We start from the raw sequence: 21,896 nt of genomic DNA on the forward strand, positions 1-21,896 counted from the left end.
ACTTAGTTTTATTAGTTTATTTAGTTTTGCTCTTGGATCTGTTACAGTGGTCATCTCTACAAGACACCACTTGTCATTTTCTTTGTGATATTCACTTCAAACTATAAAAGCATTTTCCCTTGTGAGTTAAAATTATCTCACTGTGGGAATTTCTCCTACATCAATGATTAACAGTAAAAATATCACCTGCAAAATTACTTTAAATATTTGAATGGCTTCTCTGAAGAGATGAAGGATACATTTCTCTTATATTTTGTTGATATATTTTCCATATAACATTCTGTAAGTTAAAGGTGTACAGCAGGGGCGTCAAACTCATTTTCACCGGGGGCCACATCAACCTCACAGTTGCCTTCAAAGGGCTAAATGTAATTTCAACTCTTTAATGGTTAATGAGTAGTTACATTTGTACAGTCCTAAATTATTTCAGTCCTTTGAAGGCAATGGCGAGGCTGATGTGGCTCCTGGTGACAATGAGTTTGACACCCCTGGGGTACAGTGTATTGATCTGATGTGTTTATATGGCAACGCCATTGCTATTGTAACATTAGCCAGCATTTCCATCATGTCACATAATTGTCATTTCTTTTAGTGTTCTGAACAGCTAAGTTCTAGTCTCCTAGGAAATTTAATATTTGTAACACAGTTTAGTTGTCTGTAATCGCTGTACTGTGTGTTTTATTTTCCAGGATTTATCTATCTACTTGTTTGAGTTTGTCTTCTTGAGCACCTTCTCATTCCCTCACCCCCAGCTCCTGGTAACGACCATTCCAGTCTTTGTTTCTATGAGTTTGACAGGTTTAGATTCTACACATAAGGGATATTGTATAGTATTTGTCTTTTTCTGTCTCATCTCACTTAGTAGATCCATGTTGTTGCAAATGGCAACCTTAGCTAAACAGTGTTCCATCGTGTGTGTATGTATAAGGTCTGTCTGGAAAAAGTACGGCCATTGTTAATATAACAAGAATGGTTTGCATGACACTGATGTCACCTGGCAGCCAAGGAGAGTGGACTGGAATGCACATGCCTGAACAACGATGACTTCACTGTACTAGTCAGTGAAGATGGTAGACTCCATTGAGTGAGCATGTGCAGTGTGTAGCCATTGTATTCACAATGACTGAGTGAGAAAAGCAACAAATCTGCCTCAAATTTTGTGTGAAGCTTGAACATTCCTCCATGGGAACTATTTAGATGATTCAGAAGGCAGCAGCTATGGGTAACTGGTGATTGGCAGCTTCATCATGACAACACACCCACTCATGCATCACGTCTCATGCAGAGTTTTTTGGTGAAACACCAAATCACCCAGGTGACTCAGCCTCCCTAAATCCCAATTTGGCACCCTGTGACTTATAGCTTTTCCCAAAACTAAAACCACCTTTGAAAAGGAAGTGATTTCAGGCCATTGATGATATTTAGAAAAATATGACAAGGCAGCTGATAGTCATTGGGAGAACTGTGTGAGGTCCGACGGAGCCTACTTTGAAGGGGACTGAGGCATCATTGTCCTATGTGCAATGCTTCTTGTCTTTATCTTCTTCAGTAAATGCCTCTACTTTTTATAGTACTAGGCTACATACTTTCTGGATGACCTCTTATATCTTTCACATCTTCTTTATCCATTCATCCACAGTGGGACGTATCTTGGCTATTGTGGAAAATGCTTCAGTAAACAGGAGAGTGCATATATCACTTTGATAACTGGCTTCCACTTCCTTTGGATATATATGGGATTCTTGGATCATGTGCTACTTTTATGAATCTTTTTAAGAACCTGTTTTCTATACTAGTGTTTGCATAAGCCTAAAATCCCAATCAACAGTACACAAGCGTTTTCTTTCCTAGAAATCTTGGCCAACACTTGTCTTTCCTTTCTTGTTACAACAGTTTTATCAGCAGAGTTTACTGACATACAAGTTATGTTGATAAGATGTACTCATTCGGCAATGATTTACTGCACACCCACTATGAGCGGGTGTTCTGAAGTTTGGGAGCACAGGCAGTTTGTAGAGTGTGGACCCTGACCAACCAGAATGGGCCCTGGCTGTTCTGGAGCAAAGTCTCAAGATTCCCTGCTGCCCCTTGAGTTGCTGTATGGAGGGTCCCGGGGCCAATCTCAGGAAAGCAGCTGCTTGTTGAAGTGTTGTAATATGACCTTTTCCGACTATAAATCTACTCCTGGCATTATTGTGATACAGAAGATTAATGAGTATGAATCAAATGGACCCTCACCTGTAAGTATCAATGGATAAGTGTGGGAGTGCAGAGGAGGAAGTCACAGATGCTCTGGAAGAACTATGTCCAGAGGAATCCCACAGAAGACCAGGAACAGTTTCTGGGAACAGTTTCTCTAGAGCCTCCAGAGGAAGCCCAACACCTTCATTTTATGCCAGGGAGCCTGGCCTTGGACCTCTGACCTCAGAACTGTGAGATAATTAATTTGCATACAGTTACCAAGCTTGCGGTCATTGGTTACAGCAGCAGTAGGAAACTGATGTAAGTACATTTGGTGTTAAGTGGTAACTAGCGATCATGTCTCTATAGCCCCAAAGCTAACCCTAGTGCCCCTCTTCCCCTCCTGCTCCAGCCCATGGTACCCACTACACTCTGCAGAAAACACTTCCAAGGTTTTTATCAGAAAAGCTAAGTCAAGTAAGTCTGACAGGAAAAGTCAAGAAGGTAGAATTTCACTCATTTGTGGTATATAAAAACAGAAAGCAGCGCATGAACAAACAAGGCAGACAAACAACTGGTAGACACAACTCATCGACACCCAGCAGTTTGGTGGTTGCAGGGGAAGGGGTGGGGTTATAAAAGGTGAACAGGGTCAAATCTATGACGACAGAAAAAGATCTGACCTCGGGTGGTGGGCCCACAATGTGATATACAGATGATGTATCACAGAGTTGTACCCTTGAAACCTGTATTGTATTAACCGATGTCAAACCAATGAATTTACTTTAAGAAGCAAATACATATTTATTATACAAAACATAAGTGGGCTAAAAATACATATATATCCAACTACCCAGACATATTCTAATATTGTTAATGTATGTGATGTTTATGTTCTTAAAATACCTAAATAACGTATACATCTCACTATTTTGTTCGATCTCAAACAGGCTTCAGGACTTTTTTCCCCTCTCCTCATCTGGTTCAAAAATTCCTTGAGGGGAGGGACTAGGTCTGGTTGCCCTGCTCTGTGTCCCCCTCGATACTTTGGGGACTGATGTGTGTGTACGGTCCCGCCCACCACCACCTTGCATCAACTTGGCGGATTGACCAGTGCGTGGGTCTGGCCATAACGCTCACAGGCTTCCGTACCTCAGCGGTCTGGTCTTTTCAGTGTGGTGGTGGGCGGGCTTGCAGGTGCTGATTGGAATTTAGAAAAGAGACCCAGGAAGATGAAGGAAATACCAACCTCATACTTAACAGTTTGACCTGGAGCTGTCAGGTGGATCACAGGTTTTCCCCAACCTTCCTCTTTGTCTCACAGCAGAAAATCCATGCAGGGAACCTCATCCTCCACAAGGAGGCTGCTTGGTAAACGCAGAATCAGTGCGAATGACATTAGTTGCTTCTTTTTAGTGCTCAGGGGCCTGGCCTGACCGGAATCCCCATCTGCCACCCTCTCCTGTGCAGTGCTGGGGTGGACAGCAACAGCTCACGGAAAATGTCATTTTTGTACAACCCTGAAAAGAAGCCTACCTTCAAGACTTGTTTATTAGGTACAGTAATGCTATTGAAATAATTGCATGTGTGTTTCTTATTTGTGGAGGAGAAGCATTAGTTCTCTTTAAGGTTCTTCAAATTAGGAGTTGGTTTTACATTGTACCTCCTAGATTTTGTCTTGAAGATTTTATTTATTTTTAGAGAGATGATAAGGGAAGGAGAAAGAGAGGGAAAGAAACATCAATGAGTGGTTGCCTCTTGCACACCCCCTCCTGGCCCACAACCTAGGCATGTGTCCTGACTGGGAATTGAACCAGCAACCCTTTGGTTCACAGGCTGGTGCTCAATACACTGAGCCACCAGCCAGAGCTTACCTCCTAGAGTTTTGAAAGGGCTTTCCTTGTGACCACACATCTGCACCTATCTCTGTTAACACTGTCTTCATAAAATTGTCTATTTAAAACTGAAACCACTGGGTGAAAATCCAGGTTGTGTCAGAGTTTCTAGAATTTTATAGCAAACAGTGGTGAGGCTTTAGGCCTACAGAATGCTGGACTCCATCGGGGCCTGCTATTTTCCAATCTCTTAGGATCATCCAGTCCATCCCAGGGATGAGGGCTTTCTCAATATGAGACAGAAGCAGGGCACACCTTGGGTTTCCAGGCTACTCATTGTGTCCTAGGGGTGGGGTACCTTCCTGGTGAAAAGATGCACTGTTACTTGTTCCCACCATTCTGAGTACCCAGCAGTCCTGCTTCTGTCTGCAACTCATCTGTCTTTCATGGAGACATCGAATGTTGCCTACCATGGCTGACGCCTGTTTACCCTAGCTACTTTCCCAGTGAATTAAAGCTCCCCTATGTGATGTGGAGAAAAGAAAATTGGGATTGGAAAGGCCATGCCAGCGTGACAAAAATGATGCCACTTGTGTGAACAAGAGAGGATGTTCCCCGTCACCTTATGACCTGCCACATTGACAGGCTCAGCGGCTTATTTATTTTTCCACACAACTCTTTTTTCAACCAGTGTTTATTAAGCACCTATTCTGAGTAAAATATGTATTTTAGAACAATATAAAACTGGGTGCATTTTCATGTCTTGACTGTCTGCCAACGTGCCCAGGGAAGCTTGGATTTAACACTGAGTTGCTATTTAGTTGTGTGTGGGGAGGGCAGATATGTAGCGTGGGCTGAGTGTTTACTGTACAGCAGATTCTCCATGCAGCTCTTTTCGTCCATTATTTTATTTAATTCCTGGCATACATGATGAGATTGAAATTATTGCCATTTCCCCTTTGAGAAAGTGGAAGGATGGCAAAGTTAAATAATGTACCCAATACCACAACTGATGTTATCAGGCTTTCAGTGAAGGACTGTTTTAGAATCCTGTGGTTTTCATCTCTCCACGGGTATACCCAGTACAATCGAGGTTCCATGCAGGTAGGGTCTTCATGCCATTATTTACTACCAGATCTTTCATACTTACCAGTTCCCAGTAGGTGTGATATACAAATGACTTTGGTGGGAAAAAAAAGAAAGACATGAAAAAAATAGAGTGAGGAAATATACTAAGGAAGGAAGAAAGGAGGAGAAATGGTCTCTCAAAATACAGTTTGCCTTCAAGTAGTTCAAGCATGTCTTCTATAGAATATAATGAATTTGTAGACTTGCTTATTGTATACACGAGTATGTAAATATTTCACTCTGTAGGTAAATATTTGTGAATGAGTTTGTATATAGGTATGGGGTATGTGTGTACGTATAGGCATATATAATACAGATGGCATCATATGTCTATATTTTCTTGAGTATTTGAGAATTTTGCTAGACTCTAGTCACTTGAGTATATGCAATGTCATCTATATTTTTTGAAATACTTTTGGCTGAACCTATATGCAGAAATGAAAACCATTTGCCTTAATGACTGAATGACTGAAGGAATATAAAGCAAATTAAATGAGAAATCCCTGCTTTTGCTTGGCTGGTGTGGCTGAGTGGATTGAGTGCCAGCCTGCGAACCAAAGGGTCACTGTTTTGATTCCCAGGCAAGGCACATGCCTGGGTTGTGGGCCAAGTCCCCAGTAGGGGGCATGCAAGAGGCAACCACTCATTGATGTTTCTCTCCCTCTCTTTCTCCCTCCCTTCCCCCATCTAAAAATAAATAAATAAAATCTTTAAAAACAAAAAAGAAATCCCTGCTTTCTTGTAGATACCATTTTTGTTTTGCTGCAAATCACCCATTGGATACTTTTGTTGGAGCACTTTGTTTATTCATTTTTTCCTTCTGTGTTGTAATGTTAGTTAGATTTTAATGAGAAAAATAGAAAATGGGCTTTGACATAAAGGATCTACTTCAAAGGAGCTATTCACAACAACCAGGCAAATATTTTGGACACAAGTGTGTTTTAACTAGTGTAATTTTCTCCCCAGACCACGATGATGTGAGTAGCATTGGGATGTTTCTATGGGTATGCAATTCATTTATTTCATGGGAAACAATAGTTCTTTTAATGACCTGGAAATTCATTTGAAACCATTATCAACTGTCATATACAGCTTTGGCAAGCAAATTTTCTATATAAAATTTCTTGACACTTTTTTGAAAAACAGTCATTTTTGCATCTCTTCTTTAAATAATTCGCCTAAATTGCTTAGAGAAAAACAAAGATAAAGCAATCTAAGAGCTGCAGGCTTGAAAAATGGCTCTTTTTGAAACATCAATTTAATTTTCAAGCCTTGGGTATTGCTTTTAGTTTATATTCTGCTTTAAAGGCAGTTACATAAATTTTTCTCATTATGATATATAGTTGGAATGAATGTTAGGTGGCAGTGGCTGGGGGTGGAGGGATCAAGCGCCATGGAAAAAGGACTCATGGACACGACAACAGTGCAGTGACTGGGTGGGGGAGGGGGCAGGTGAAGATGGGAGGGAGTGAAAGGCGGTAAATGGTGATGGGAAAATACAGTACTGAGAAGTTATTATAAATTTTTTAAAATAAAAAAATATTATTGCAGTTGAGAAGACAGTAAGGAGGACAGGGAGAACCACCAGACTGAGGGGTGAGCCTGGATGTTTAGAGAAGTGTCACGAAGGGTATATTAGATTTGACTTTGCATGAAGACTGAGTGGACACAGGTTCCAGTTTCTCCACATCGTGGCCAGCACGTTGTCTTTTGTTTCTTTGATGACAGACATACTGATAGAGGTGAGGTAGCATCTCCTTCATGACACTGAGCATCTTTTCATATGCTGCTGATTATTTACATGTCTTTTTTGGAGAAAAGTCTATTTAAGCCCTTAGCTTTTTTTTTCCCCTTGGGCTATTAGGTTTTTTTCCCCACTGTTGAGTTATAGGTTTCACTTATATATTTTAGAAATTCACCCCTCATCAAATATATGGTTTGTAAATAGCTTCTCCCACTCCACAGGTTGCCTTTTCACCCTACTTATTGTTTTGTTTCTTGCAGTGATACTAGCACTCACACGTTGACTGAAGCACCATTCATAATAGCCAAGGTGTAAAACAGCCTAAGTGCCCATTGATCAATGTGAATGGATGAATAAAATGTGATTCATAGATGCACTGAAATATTATTCATTTTTTTAAAAAAGAAGTAAATATTGCAAGATGTGATGACATGGATAAACCGGGGGATATTAATTATGCTAAGTGAAAGGAGTCAGTCATCTCACGATTCCACTTACATAAGGAATTAAAATAGTCAAAACTCCAAGAAAGAGGAAGGGGAAATGGGCGCAATCAATGGGTCTGAAGTTCAGTTATGCCGGAGGAGGCCCTAGAAATCTACGGACAACACCTCACCTGTGGTTAATTAACAACACTGTGTTGTGCACGTAAAAGTCTGCCAGGAGCGTAACACTTGTATGTTCAGTGTTTTACCCCAAGAAAATAATTATTCTGAAAAATGTAACAAAGGGGTCATAGAAGAGCACTTTCTTGAGGTATTAAAGGGTATCTACAAAAACAAAATAAAAAAAAAGAATGGGTGGATTTAGAGAAATAAAATTAGAGGTAATATATTAAAACTTATGTGACTTTGACCAGAGATACTGTGGAAACCAGACACGTGTGAGGATAAAATCCATTCTCAGTTGCTCACTTGTTAAAGTGGCACAAATCCACAGCAACCCCATCAAATCCACACAATGGTGCTTTTCAGCAATTAAAAGATGTTGTTTGCTGGACTCTTTGGAAGACTGAGATTTGTTTGGATTTGGCTTTAATTATTAAGTCAGGGGTTTTTCATTTATTTCTAACACATAACTAAGTATAGAATTTTACTCTAGTTCCTTCCCTAATTGCCTGGAATAAACGATTAGATTCATTTCACTCAGATCTCCTTAGTTCCCCCCCTCTCCTTTTTCCTCCAAACTGATCCTCTTAATGACCTTAACAGTGGGAAGCTTTTGTTTAAATCCCACAAGTTCAAATTCTACAAGAAGTAACAGTAACATGTTTTCCTTTCTCCTTTTCATATTCCTTTAATTGCATTTTGTTAATATAATTACAAGTGCCTTCTAAAATATTAATGCATTTGTTTGCTTTGACCTTTAAATCTCATTTTTAACCTTTCATTAACTTCAGCATTTAGAGTTTGTAGAATATTTTCCTTCATTTTCTTTTTTATGTGTATTTATGTAAAAAAGTATATGAAGAAATTTATTAATGTCACTTATAATATTTAATTTAAGCAAAAGAAATGAGGAATCTGAGTTGTAAGGCAACAGCGGCCAAGTTTAGTGACGAAGTCCTGCAGTTTGTGGGAGGAGGAGCCCTGTCTGGGAGCGGAGCAATCTGTGCTCTGAGTTGCCCGTGTGGCTATATGATCTCATTCAACCTCCTTCCACTTTAGGGTCTCATTTTAGAGATCTACCAAATTAAAATTTGCACTGAATAATTTTTCTGGGTTCTTTCAGTTCAGAAATTTAAAAATTCATCTTAAATTGGTTTCCCTTTTCATTGGGTGAGCACTTCAACAAATATTTTAGGGAATCAAAATAATTGAAAGTATGTGAGAGAGAGGTAAGATCCAAGTATGGATTCTTTACATGGCTTCTGACAATAAATTGAAAAATACTAGAGAAAGAACAGCTATTTCTCTGGGGGATAGTTTGGTGTGAATGATGAAAATGTGAACTTTTGATTAGTGTGCATTAGGATCATACTATATTACTGTAACATGACACTCAATGTAGGTAAAACGTCAGTGCCCGGGAGTGAATGGGCCAGAGATTTTATTCTGACCCAGTCTCTAAATAGGCAGCAACTGAAACATCTGTGGACCCTGATTTTTATCCTTCAAATAAAATACTTGGAGTAAATGACTCAGGTTTTTTTTCTACCTCTGGCAGAAATCCAAGATAGAAAGTTAGTTCAAATCAGCATCAAGAAGACCAAAGGGCAAGCCAAGCTCTGTTCTAGTTGACCATGTTTAGTAAATCAAAGATTAGTCCTCACGTATTTTCAGTGCAGGCTTTTAATGAGCTGTACTCTGTGTCAAGGCCCAGGGATTCAAAAATAGATCCCAGAAAGCAACGTCCAGAGAGAATGTACAGACATGTACACAGTGCCACGGGATCATTACTTTCTTAGAAACATGAGCAACGTGCCTTATAACCAGAGACTTAATTCACTGTAATTAAGAATAAACTGACAGTAGTTAGAGGGGAAATGGGAGGGAATAATGGGGGGAAGAGGGGGAAGGGTTTTCAGGAACATGTATAAAGGACACATGGACAAAACCAAAGGGGGGTGGGATCAAGGGCAGGAGGTGGGGATGGCTGGGGTGCAGGGGAGTGGGGGGAGATGGAGACAACTGTACTTGAACAATAAAAAATGTGGTAAAGAAAGGAAAAAGGGAAAAATAGTATAGGAAATGGAGAAGCCAAAGAACTTACATGTACAACCCACGGACATGAACTAAGGGGGCAGAGAATGCTGGTGGGAAGGGGGGTGCAGGGTAAAGGAGGATAAAAGGGGGGAAATGGGACAACTGTAATATCAGTATTAATAAAATATAGTCTTAAAAAATTACAGAAAGGAGAGGAAGTCATCACTTCTGCTTTGGGGTTCACCTGTGAAGTGACAATAAAAATGGGTACCCAGCCTAAGAGCTTGTGTTCATCCAGAGGAGGAATTGGGAGGAGCACGTTGAGGCCCCAGGTCTGAGTGTGCTGAGACCAGGAGACTTGTTCAGGAAACCCACTAGTTCTGTGTGGTCAGAGCATGAGGTGTTAGGGGCTGGACCCTGAGGACTTTTTGACAGACCACTTTGAATTAATTCAGATTTACTGTGCATGGGTTGAGGATGTTTTAAAGATGTTTAGAGGGAAGAGGGTTGGGGGCACCTAACACCCTCTGCAGTGCAGAGGGTAGATCAAAGTGTGCAGTACTGTCAGCTGGAAGGGAAGCTGGGTGACTGCTGCCAAAGCGCAGGCAGGAGATGAGTAGGGGTATGAATGGGGACAAAACCGACATCAAAAACTCTGTAATACTTGGCAGTTGTGAGTCAGGATGGTTTGGGTCATGCCAAAATGATGAATGACTCCCAAATATCAGTGGCTTAATACAACTAAAGTTTATTTCTCACCCAATATACATAACCAGTCCAAGTAAGACTTTAAGGGGAGACATTGAGACATTCTTGGCTTGTCACAGTCATTGAGGGACTTGGGTTGATTGCTTCCACACACTGCAGCAGGGTTAAATGAACAGGGTGAGTCACACTGTCTCTAATAGCATCACCCTGAGCTGACCCGTTTCATTTCTGTGCACCTGGCATCAGCAAAGTCAAGTCATTTGGCCATGCTTGGCGTCACAAGTCAGCTGCAAAATGCAGGCCAGTGGGGCTCTCAAAGTGAAAGCGAGAATGTAGGTAAACAGCTCCATGATAACAAACAATTAAATTTGGAGGAGACAGGATGAGAGAAGCTAGGGCCACTTCCAAGATATTCTAGTTGGGACTTCTATTTATGAAGGCCCATTCCTCCTCCTTTGACAAATTTTACTTATCCTTACATTCTCTTCTTCCAGAAAGCTCCCCTATGCTAAGTGTTCTCAGTGGTATGCTGTTATGTATTTAACAGCTGCCCGTCTGTAAAAGCAAAACTACAACTCTGTTTGGTAGCCGTTGGTGAGCTCCCTGCTGTAAATACTCTCATTGGGGCAAATTTCAAGCTATCAATGTGATTCTCACCTTACAAGATATTTTCACCATACATATACAACACTAAATAACCTCAATTGTATAGATAATAGTAAAATGTAATAAAATAATTAGGGAATGTGGGCATTTCAAGCATTTATAACCTTTGCTTCAAATCCAGTTTTTTTTAATTGAAAGTTTGATTTAATTTTTAATGATGGCTGTATTCAGTGAGTGACTTACAAAATTCCTGAAAATGTAGCTGTTACACGCTCCCACAGGCTGTCTCCAGCACATCACCCTTGTCTTCTTGTTCTCTGAGCTCACTCCCACGGCGCTCTGTACTTGTTCCTATGATTGCTCTTATCAACGTCATTTGAATTATGCATTTACTCACCTGTCTTCTCTAACTGGACAGTGATCTCCTCAAGGAAGAGAGCATTGTCTTACTATTGAATGCTGTCAGGTTTAGCATGGTACATGGAACCCAGAAGACAGTCATCCGATACCAGCTGAGAAAATGAATTAGTGAAAACACATTTTTCATACAAAAAACAAATAGTGGTTTCTCTTTCCACTGAGCTTTATTTGTAGGGACGTAGTCATTCTGTTTCATAAAGAAAGAACCACTTTCCACAACTGATCTTATGTTAAACTCTCCCTACCTACAAATACTTAAGTTGTTTTAAAAAAAATATCTTGGAGCCTGGCTTTGCTGTGTGGGTGAATGCCGGTTGCTCAAGAAAATATCTCAAGGTAAATACACGTACACATTCAAGGCCTAGGCTGTCATTAGAAAATCCTGGTGTTCTTTTGGAGTCTTACTATTACATTTAATTATGTGAATTACATAAATGTCCCCACTTTAAAATTTTCCTCTCCCAAATGAGATAAGTTATTCAAGACAGCAGTTATGTCTTATGCTCGTTTATGTCTCTTTTGCCTAACACACTGTGGGTCATACCATAGTGACTCAAAGCAGTTAAGAGTCGATTGTTTTCCTTCTACCTCAAATAAAGGTAAAGTAGGTGTAAGATTATTTTCTATAATCTTCTCTATATAGAAACTCCATATATATCTCCTATATTTTTCATTTTGATGAGTTAGCAGGACCTTTATCATTCGAATGCCACTGCATGCTACCCCGAATCAGTAGTTGAAAATCTCATCGGTTATTTTTGTTTTGTTTCATTTTATCCTTATTTAGCTTGATTAACTCAGTATCTTGACACTGACTTAAAGTTGTCTTCTCAATGTACAATCTGTGGAAATAGCACTTCAAGGACGACAGACGGCTCCAGGTAAGAATGAGTGTGCACCGCATGACAGATTGCAGGTACTTGCCATGGCTAGATTATTAGAATCCTTATCTAAATTGTTTACATGTCAGGTTTCCTTGGTAGCCCAGAGTAATGTGGATAAATGAACCTCCCGTTGGTAATTGCATTTCCTTGGCAATATTTGGGTGAATGTTCATAAAAGGTAATAAGAGCTTCCACCAGGGCTCTGCCCTGCAGCATGTCACAGTCTGGCCTCTGATAGTGTCTGACACTTATTACTTAAGTCTGAGATTTCTAAAAGCAGAGGCCTCTGCCCGGTCTTTTCCCAGATGATACTGTCGTAACCTGGAAAGAGTCAAAAATCCAATTACATCTACAACTTCCCATGGATGTCGTGCACACTTGTGGGAACAGCCACATGGTCTGCATTAGGACTCAGCAGATGGAGCGTCGGAAAGGAAATCTCTGGAAGAGAGGGAAACTTCCCCACCTTCCCCTTCTTTCAAGATCCTGCTACAGCCCCTCAGAGTGGCCGTCCCTCCTCTCCCAGTGGAGCGTTTCGCCTCTTCGTGTGTTGAAATCTGTGGTTGCTCATGAGCAGCTGTGGTCTCAGTACTTAAAGACAGGAAAATGTGGAAAGCATGGATTCTTAGCTGCTTTTATCAAAGTAATAGAAAGACAGGCACTGCCTTGCAGAGATGGTACTGGCTGTTCCCCATGCACACACACTGGCTTCAATTCCTACCAGGAGGGCTTCAGCTTTACTCTGAATTAAGGTGCCCGTCCCCACAGGTGCCCTGCAGAGCGGGGCGTCTTATGCCTGGTGTGTGGCAGGGGGCGAGGAGGCATTCCTACATCAACATAAGTGTGTGAAATTCTCTATACAATTTATCATTCTTTCAAATTTGTGATACACATGACTATCCTCTATGGCCTCTGGGAAATCCTCCAGTGAAAATACACATATGTGGTGGGGAGCGGGTGTGCATGTGTGTTTGTTGTCCACTGTTTCCCAGATTCAGTCCACTGCGTGTCTCAGTCAGGGGCCACTCGGGAGGCAGAAACCACACAGCGATTTGAACAGGGGAATTTTAATGTCCGGAGTTATTTATAATGGGATCGGAGTGAAAATTAGGTTGGCGCACACAAAATAAAGAGAGCTCCAGGGAATACGGATGATGCAGAGAGAAGGAGGGGCCCTGGCCCCCAGGGAGGACCGTGCCCGAGGACAGACTGGTCCACCCTCCCACACTGAGGTCCAGACCGAGTTAAAGGGGGCACAGCTGTTGAAAGTTACACATCAGCTCTTTAGCATTACAAACAATTCTATTAGAACACGTTATCTTTTCTATCAATATGCTTTTTGGTTAAGTGGGGTTGCATAGAAGTAGAATAAAAATAGAATAGTATTTGGAGCTAGGCAGGCGTTGACATTTTTTGTTTTCGTTTCATTCTCCTGCTCAATGTCAACACGATTGGACCTGATGCTACTAGAGTCTGAGCAGACACCAAGAGTCAAGCCATCACTCGTCATTACCACTTCTTCCCCTGCCTCCACCTTGAGCCGTGGGTATATTGAGGTAGTCATTGCTGAGGCAAGAACTCACAGCTTCGATCGACGCTTGAGGGAAGGGAAGGGGTGCAGAGGCAGGAGGAAGCTGCGGGCAGCCCCACCCACGAGAGGATGTCGCTGAGCCCCAGCTCTCGAAGCAATGATGGGGTAGACTCTTGCCTGCTTTTAAATCACTAGGGTGACTTTGGGCAAGATAAATATTTTAGAGTTACTATAAGGGATAAAAAATTGCAGACCTTTAAAATAGTCAGAAAGAAGGCACTAGGCAACAATCAGTATTGCTACTCTTCCTTCTTACTTTCTGGAACTGAATTTAATGATTAAAGAGAGATGGAACCACCATTTAGTATGCTTTGAAATATATTTTCAGGTCTGGGGCTATTTTTTGATAAGTTTTATATCATTTTCCCTATTGTACATTACTTCATCCTCGGATGTGGCACTGGAGAGGTTTACAAGCCAAACCTAATATAGTTTATAAATAGAACTGAGTTAAGGTAGAATTCTAATTTTCATTAGTAGATTTTACAAGCAATCTCATTTCCTAGTGAATTACACTCATTTTACAAAACAGTAAACCAAAGAAGTAAGGGATCAACTTATGCCGTTACTAACAACTAAGCCCAGATTATATAACCAAGGTTATTCCATATGTATGTGATTGAATTATTGGAATTATTGGAATAATTGGAATATATAGAAGAAGGAGCACTGGTCAGCTCTGAACTCTGGAATTTCTTATTGAGATCCAGCATCTGCCCTGCCTCTGATGTGTATTGGCACAGATGCATTTTGAGTTTTATGGCGATTCATATCAATTCAGCAATATTTTCTCATCTTTTGAACTCTTTCAGAGTTTGTGAAAAAAAAGTAGGTTCATTTTTGACAGAACAATACTATTACAGTTATATGGATAGCTGCATAATTAAATTAATTTTAACATGGCCTAGATATCATAAAATTATGGACAATGTTGCTGGTGGAGGCTTGATTCTTTAAAGACTTAATAGTGAACATCTTTGGATTTTGAATAGCAGTGAAGTTTTAAGGGTTCCAGCTTTTAGGGTGTCAGGGGTGAAGGCCTGGTATGGTGATCAAAAGCATATTGACTTAAGAGAATGAGACTGGCATTCCTGTCACATTATTTTTCTCATGATTTTTGTCTTACATTCTTTGAACTCTCTGCCTAAATACAATGTGGTGAGCAATAAGTTACTTTTCACATAAACATTATACTTTCCACTCCTCTTCCTTTACCTCTTCCCTCACTCTCCTCCATGTAGAAAGCATATTTCTATATGTGTAAATGTACAGAGTCCTGCAGTATCTCTTCTAATAGGTGTGTGTGTGTGTACATGCCTTCCCTTTACACGTGCAGAAGCTGGGTTATACTAGAAAGAAGATTTATTACAAGAGTGTCCAATAGCAGGACAGGCTCTCTCATCAGTAACGGGCCCCTGTCATTTGGAAGATTCAAACCTATGTTTGCTGCTCATCATCAGGTTGGGTCCTTAAATTAACCAGGACAGAGCCGGGTGACCATTGTCGTTCCCTCCCACCTTGTGAGTTTGTGATTCTGCACAGATGTTCATTTCGGAGCAAATCAGAACAAACATAAACTTTCAGTTGATCAGGTTACTTGACAAAATTCTTAGTCCCATGACTCTGTTATACCTCCTTCACCTGTAGGATCATCCTGTTGTTTTAATATTCTATGAACCTCATTTTCCTTAAGGCATCTTATCATTTCTAAGCTCCACAGCCTGCCTCGTCGTGACCCCAGGCACTGACACACGTCCAGTCTTGCTGTCACCAGTGGGTTATCTCGCTCTCCCTGGCCCAGACCAGCAGCTGCCCCTCGCCTGTGTTTGTTCACCCCTGAGCACGCATGGAGTGTCAACCATGGGCCACACAACACAAGTTGTTTCTTCCAAGGAGTTCACAGTCCTGAAAAAATATTTCAATTTGCCCAATTGTACAACTAAGTGGCAAATGCTAATGAAGCATGGAGAAGAGGTAGAGTTTCACAGAGTCTGAGGTCTGGGACTGTGGTTTGAGTCTCCTTCCTCAACTAAACTGCTGGGTCATTTTCAGCGAGGCACCTGTTATATTTGTTTCTAAAAAACTGTATGTCCATATTATAGAAATGGATGTTTTTGAGATCAGCTGATGGTAAAGAGAGAGTAGCAGGGACCAGATTTGCTTTTCACCTGAAAGAAGCAGAACTACAAAATAGCCGTTTTCAAAATATTGGACATCAGACGATGAAGGGTGGTGACCCCATGGAGTGGGAATTAAGCAGCAATGTGTGCTTCCGGGAGAGTTTTCTAGAACAATTGTCTTAATGACCTTACATTGCACCTAACTTAGGCTTCATTAAACTGTATGCCTTAAATACTTTAAAAAGAATACTTCCCTTCTATAATGTGTTACATATTATGCATATACATCTATGTATTAACATTGTTTTAAAAACATTTAAATGAAAATGATTAGTCTGCGAAGCATGTAATTTATTTATACATAAAAAAGAGTTTAAAAGAGTTTCTTGGTGAAGGTCAAAGTTTGCAAAGCCTTCTGATACCTCTGTGTACATTCTAGCAATTTTTAGGGGAATGAGTTACAAGGACACTTCTGCTTTAAAAAAATCTTTACTGCATGGATGTGAGGGACACTGTGAATCTCTTATCTCTTGCATTTTTCCTGTGAGAGCTGCTAGTGAAATAATGATATGCTGTGAACAAACTATATTCCCTAGATTAGGACGAGGATCAAAAGATTTATAGCAGCATCTCTTCTAAGTGGTCACTGGTGTATCCCTTGTTCCTTTTTAATTTAGGTTAAGCCTGGGAAATTAAATGCAAATGTATATCTAATAATGAAATAAAAAAGATTGTGCGTGCATTAGAGTGTTGTTGATTGAAACTAAAGTATGCGACCGAGCAAAAGGGAATCAAAGCCCTCAATCATTCCTCTCCGTAAATAGCCCTACAAGATTTTCTAAAGTGTTTATTGAGGGTCTGATATGGGTCAGCACTGTACGAGGTGTTCAGCATGTAGCTCTGCTTCCTCACAGAGCTTAGGCTGTGGGCTAGCAAAAAAAATAAGCGCACGAGGCATGTGTTGGGGGTATCATATTACAATAAACCATAGAATAAAATAAAACAGCAGAGGACAAGACTTGTGCCATGTGAGGGACTTCATTTTTAAGTGAAGGTCTAGGGAAGCCTCCTCGTGAAGTTGACTCCTGAGCACATTTGACTGTGTGAAGAGCATGAGAGACCTGGACATGTCCTTGTGCAGGGGTCCCAGGCGGAGAGGACAGCAAGGGCGACATCCCTGAGGCAAGGCATGTTTTTTCGTTTGTTTACTTGTTAATGCTGTTACAGTTGTCCCAGTTTTCTCCCCATTGTCCCCCTGCACCCACCCACCCCCACTCTTCACCTCTGTGTGAGCCGCAGTGAGAAGGGGAGGTGGGGGCGCTGGCCAGATGAAGCCACAGAGGAATGGGAAATAAATGATGTGTGGGGCTTTAAGGTTCTGTCCTTCCGCTGAATGTGATGAGTAGTCATTAGAGAGACTCGGGCAGATGTGTGACATGACCTGGATTTTGTTTTTAAAGGATCACTCTGGTGGCGGGTCAAGAATAGGCTGTAAGTATCAAGGGCAGGCGCAGAGGCGCCAGTTGTAAGGCTGTTGTCATGAACCAGCAATAAATCACGGCAGCTTAGACGGGGGGCTGTCGGGGCAGCCGGGTGGGGAGTTCTTCCAGTTTGAACATGGAACCAATGTCATTTGTTTTTAGATTAGACATGGAGTGGGAGGAAGAGGTTTTGTTCTGTTTTGTTTTACTCTGGGCACCTGGAAGAACAGCATTGCCATTTACAGAGACATCAGAGATTCTGTGAACAGCTTTGTGGGAAGAGGAGAATTAGAATTTAGTTTGGGTTGCTTTTGAGATGCTCATTGCATACAATTAGCTATGTTGATATATGAGTCTTGAGTTCAGAGAAGAGACCCAGGATGGAGAACTTTATTGGCAAGTTGTCGAACTTGCCTGTAATGAAATCACCTGGAGAGTGAATGTAGCTAGAAGAGAGGTCTGAGATGGAGTTTTGAAGGACAAGAATCCAGCAGGCTGAGGACAGGAGTGTTCATGGAGTAGGAGCAAACCCAGCATTGGATAGAGTCACAGACACTGAGTGAACACGTGTGGTGGGAGCACCGGGGCTCTTCATGTGTCATGTTCCATGATGCGGGCATGTCCAGCCTGTCATTCTGCAAAGCACACTAACCAAAGGCAAAAGGCCATTTCTAATATAGCTTGTGACTCGTTGTATGCTCCCCAATATTAGAGAGTATTGACCAACAGTAAATTTGAGAATAACAGTTATCAGCTTACCATATTCTTTGCACCAAGAACCACCAAACATAATATATGGATTCCCCTTTCCTACACAGATAGAGACTGTGGCTTGAGAAAATTAGATTCTACTCCCAGGTATTGAAAGAATGGACTCCCCCCAAACTTGAGGAAGAGAACGGAGAATTTAGTAGCAGTGTTGTAATGTATGATTGACACAAATCAGGATTGCGTCTCCCATTGATTGAATAAGTATGTATTTGTCCTCTGCAGAGTCTCGGGGACTGTGATAGCCACTACGTAAACAGTGGTGAAGAGGGTAATTTCTCAGTGAGCATGCATTTGGGAAGGGAGAAAGACAATTGAATCAACAGTCACTGCTCAGTGTGATACGTGAGTTATTTGTGAAAGCAAGAGGAACGCAGGGTGTTCACATCAGGGACATGGAACAGAATCTTAAAGCCTAGGAAAAAACTGCCTGGCAGCAGAACTCAAACACTGGCATTTAATGTCAGTATTTCCCAGGACCATTTGCACACAGGTTTCTGGTTTCTGTATCAATGTCTTGCGATGATCTTCCTAAGATGCACTCTAGGCCATTTCATAGTCTGGCAAGAATATTACCCAACCGTGTCTGCTACGTGAGACTCATCTTTATGGCCAGGCACTTTCATGTTTAGTAGTTCACACGCTGCTGTTTTAGTCTGTCAAACTACAGTCCACTACTAACAACAGGCAGGCTTCTTTGATAGAATGTAAAGGCTGTTGAGTCTGGCTACTGAGGGGACAGCCCCAGGAGCAAGTCAACTGGGTGGTACCACTCATTTATGAACAAGGGGTCTCAAAGTAAATACACTGACGGTATTGACTGAAGTAAATGGCTCATGGCACACTGATGTCCTAGCTGCTTCGGAAATAAGCATCAAAATTAATGAAGGTGTGACACACGGCACTATTACAGAGTTCCTACTGTATAGTTTGAAGAGTTGATGGAAATGACCTTGAGAGGAATCAAGCTAATTCCATATGTGTAATTTTAACCTACATAAAGTTTTTTTTTTGCTCTAGATTAAGAAACCACAGTTGCCAAAACATCAGAAATTAGTCATAGATTTGCTTTTATTTTATTCTTTCCAGAAGTATTCAAACTGGAATTCATTTTCTTCTCTTTGAAGTACGATCTTCCTTTGGGTCCAGAAGATCCCTGATTAATCATTTCATAACAATTTCATATCATTTATTATGCACCTGCTACATTGTAGGCACTTTACTAGTAACTGGAAATCAACAAGTTAGGAAAGACACAATCTTTGTCCGAATTTAATGATGTATAATTGAACAGTATTAAAGGAAAAATAGACCCTGAACAAGAAAATCATTGTAAAAGGAAGTTGGTTTGGTGTCCTCTCCTCTCGTTTACAGAGATGAGATAAAATATCAGAGTGATAAGCTTGTTTGTTTCAGATGTACATTTAATCTACTAACTTCTGATCATGCAAAGATCACAGGGCCTTGTTTCCGAGCGGTCATCTTCCACATCTCTCAGGAGGCTGAAGGCTGTGTCTACCTCTCTGCCAAGTGAGACATGTCAGAGAGTGCAGTCGTGTCTTGGACTGTCTCCTGTTTACTCAAGGGGCTATTGATAGTTGCCTGATTTCATTTGCCAGCTTTGTATTAGATATTTTTGTTGTTGCTGCTGCTGCTGCCTTTTACACTGAGCATTTTATGGATGACTTAGAAGTGCAAATCTGAGGTTTACATTGAGCAATTTTTCAGCCATACTCCAAAACACCAGCTCCAGATCATTTAAAAAGGGTGTGAAATGTGAAAAGAAAGCCTATGAAAAAAAAGAACTGGGGCTTTTTTTAAGATATAGTTTTGAAATATTTACTAAGAAGTCTGATTTTCTGGCCTTGTGTTTTGATGATGATTTATTGACTCAAAAGAAACCTGCAAATCCTCAACAATCATATTAGGAATATAGGAGCGGGAAGGCAGAGGTGTCAAACAAAGGCTATCCAAGATTTACCAGGTTTAAACACTGAATCAGGCTGAGTAAACTCAGATCTGAATTATTTTTACATGTCATAGGAATGGCTATGAAGCTAAAATGTTTACAAAACACCCCCAGAAAGGAAGGAGTGAGGACTGAGTAGAGGAAGCTAAAAAGTAAATCATTTGTAAGAAGGAAACACACAGGCCTTCCTCTGTCTTCTGGTTTCGATGGTGTTGGTGTTCTGCCTGTGCGCTGAGGTAGCAGGCTGTGCACAGGCTCCTGGGATCTCGTTTTTTTTACTATTTTTTATTGTTGTTCAATTATAGTTGCCCCTTTTCTTCCCCCCTTACTCTCCCCCCACCCTACCCACTCCTACCTTCCACATTCAATCTTCCTCCCTGTCGTCTGAATCTATGGGTCCTTTTATACAGGTTCCTTGACTTGATCCTCCCCCTTCTCCTGGGAGCTGTTAAACAAAGGGTTCAGGTCACTCTGTTCTTCACTGATCATCAGATATTTAATAGACACCTTAACATCTCCATCACCTCTTTACCGTGGAGTAAAAACGCCATGAAAAATTATGTGTTTGGTGCATATATTAACTAAATGAGCCTAAACCTGCATGCAAAATCTAAACATTTAATACTAGATTCCTGGCCAACAGTAGAAATGACAGTAGATTCCCTAGAACTCTAAAGGTGTGAAGGTAACTGAAGACGTGAACTAGCCCTACAGTGTTTACAGAGACAAGGCGGTATCAAATGACCAGGTGCTCCACAGCTGCGGGCAGAAATACAGCACTGTGTTTCACCCTTAAAATTCACCCAAATCCTTAGATGCTTTGTATGCTATGGTAATCCATACATGTTGAATGTCAAGCAAGTACCAAATAATATATTGCATGTTTTATTTATAACTCTTTTCACACTTGCGGGTTATATCAATTATCCCGAGACTGAGAAAAGCTAAGAGAATGTTCTGAGAGTGAATAATTAGTGATTTGGGATGCTGGAATTCAAATTCCAGCTTACGTGACTCCTAAACCCATTGCTGCATTGGTGCATCTCAGGGAAGGCTTGTAACTACCAGAGAGGGTGGATTATGTGAATAACCAAAGGTTTATATATGTATCTCTAACCAGGTATGACTGAGCTCTTATCCGGCACCAAATCTTCTTTCCTGAGCCATTTGTTGTGAGTTCTTTGCTCTTGTAACCTCATCTCTTTGATTTCCCAACACGTCTCCATTAGCCATGCAAAGGTTGCCATTTCTCCGCGACAGCATTTACCGTGGGCTCTGCATTACTGGAAAGTGAGGGCGCACACCTCACATCTGGTTCTGCCAACCACTCCTGTTCCCCAATGTGGATCAGGGCTTAGTAGACAGGGCCTGAGTCAACATGCTGGAAGGAGTCACAGCAGCTCTGTGAAATCAGGTCCCATGGGCAACAGATGGCCATGGGGCTAAGGCAGCAAGTGACCTGGTAGATGTTTCTATGTTGTTCACTCTTATTGCATGAAACACACATAAAATGAACAGGTAAGCAGGTAGGTAAGTGGGTAGAAAGATATGTATATAGCTGTGTGGATAGTAACAATCCTATGGAATATTTATCATTTTTGTCTGAAGATACCACTTTTCTTATCCATGTTGCTAAGACTGGGACCCCTTTCATAGCCTGCTCTCTTGAATGTCAGCCATACTGCCTGCCAATGCATGTGTGTGTTGGCATGTGTATATATGTGCATGCACACATGTAATACATGTGTGTACATATCTATATATGCATACACACATGCACAGTCACACTAATTACACTTCTGTTTAACCATACAGT

The sequence above is a fragment of the Artibeus jamaicensis genome, unplaced genomic scaffold (assembly GCF_021234435.1).
Source record: "Artibeus jamaicensis isolate MK-2021 breed Jamaican fruit bat unplaced genomic scaffold, CSHL_Jam_final contig_76, whole genome shotgun sequence".
NCBI lineage: Eukaryota > Metazoa > Chordata > Mammalia > Chiroptera > Phyllostomidae > Artibeus > Artibeus jamaicensis.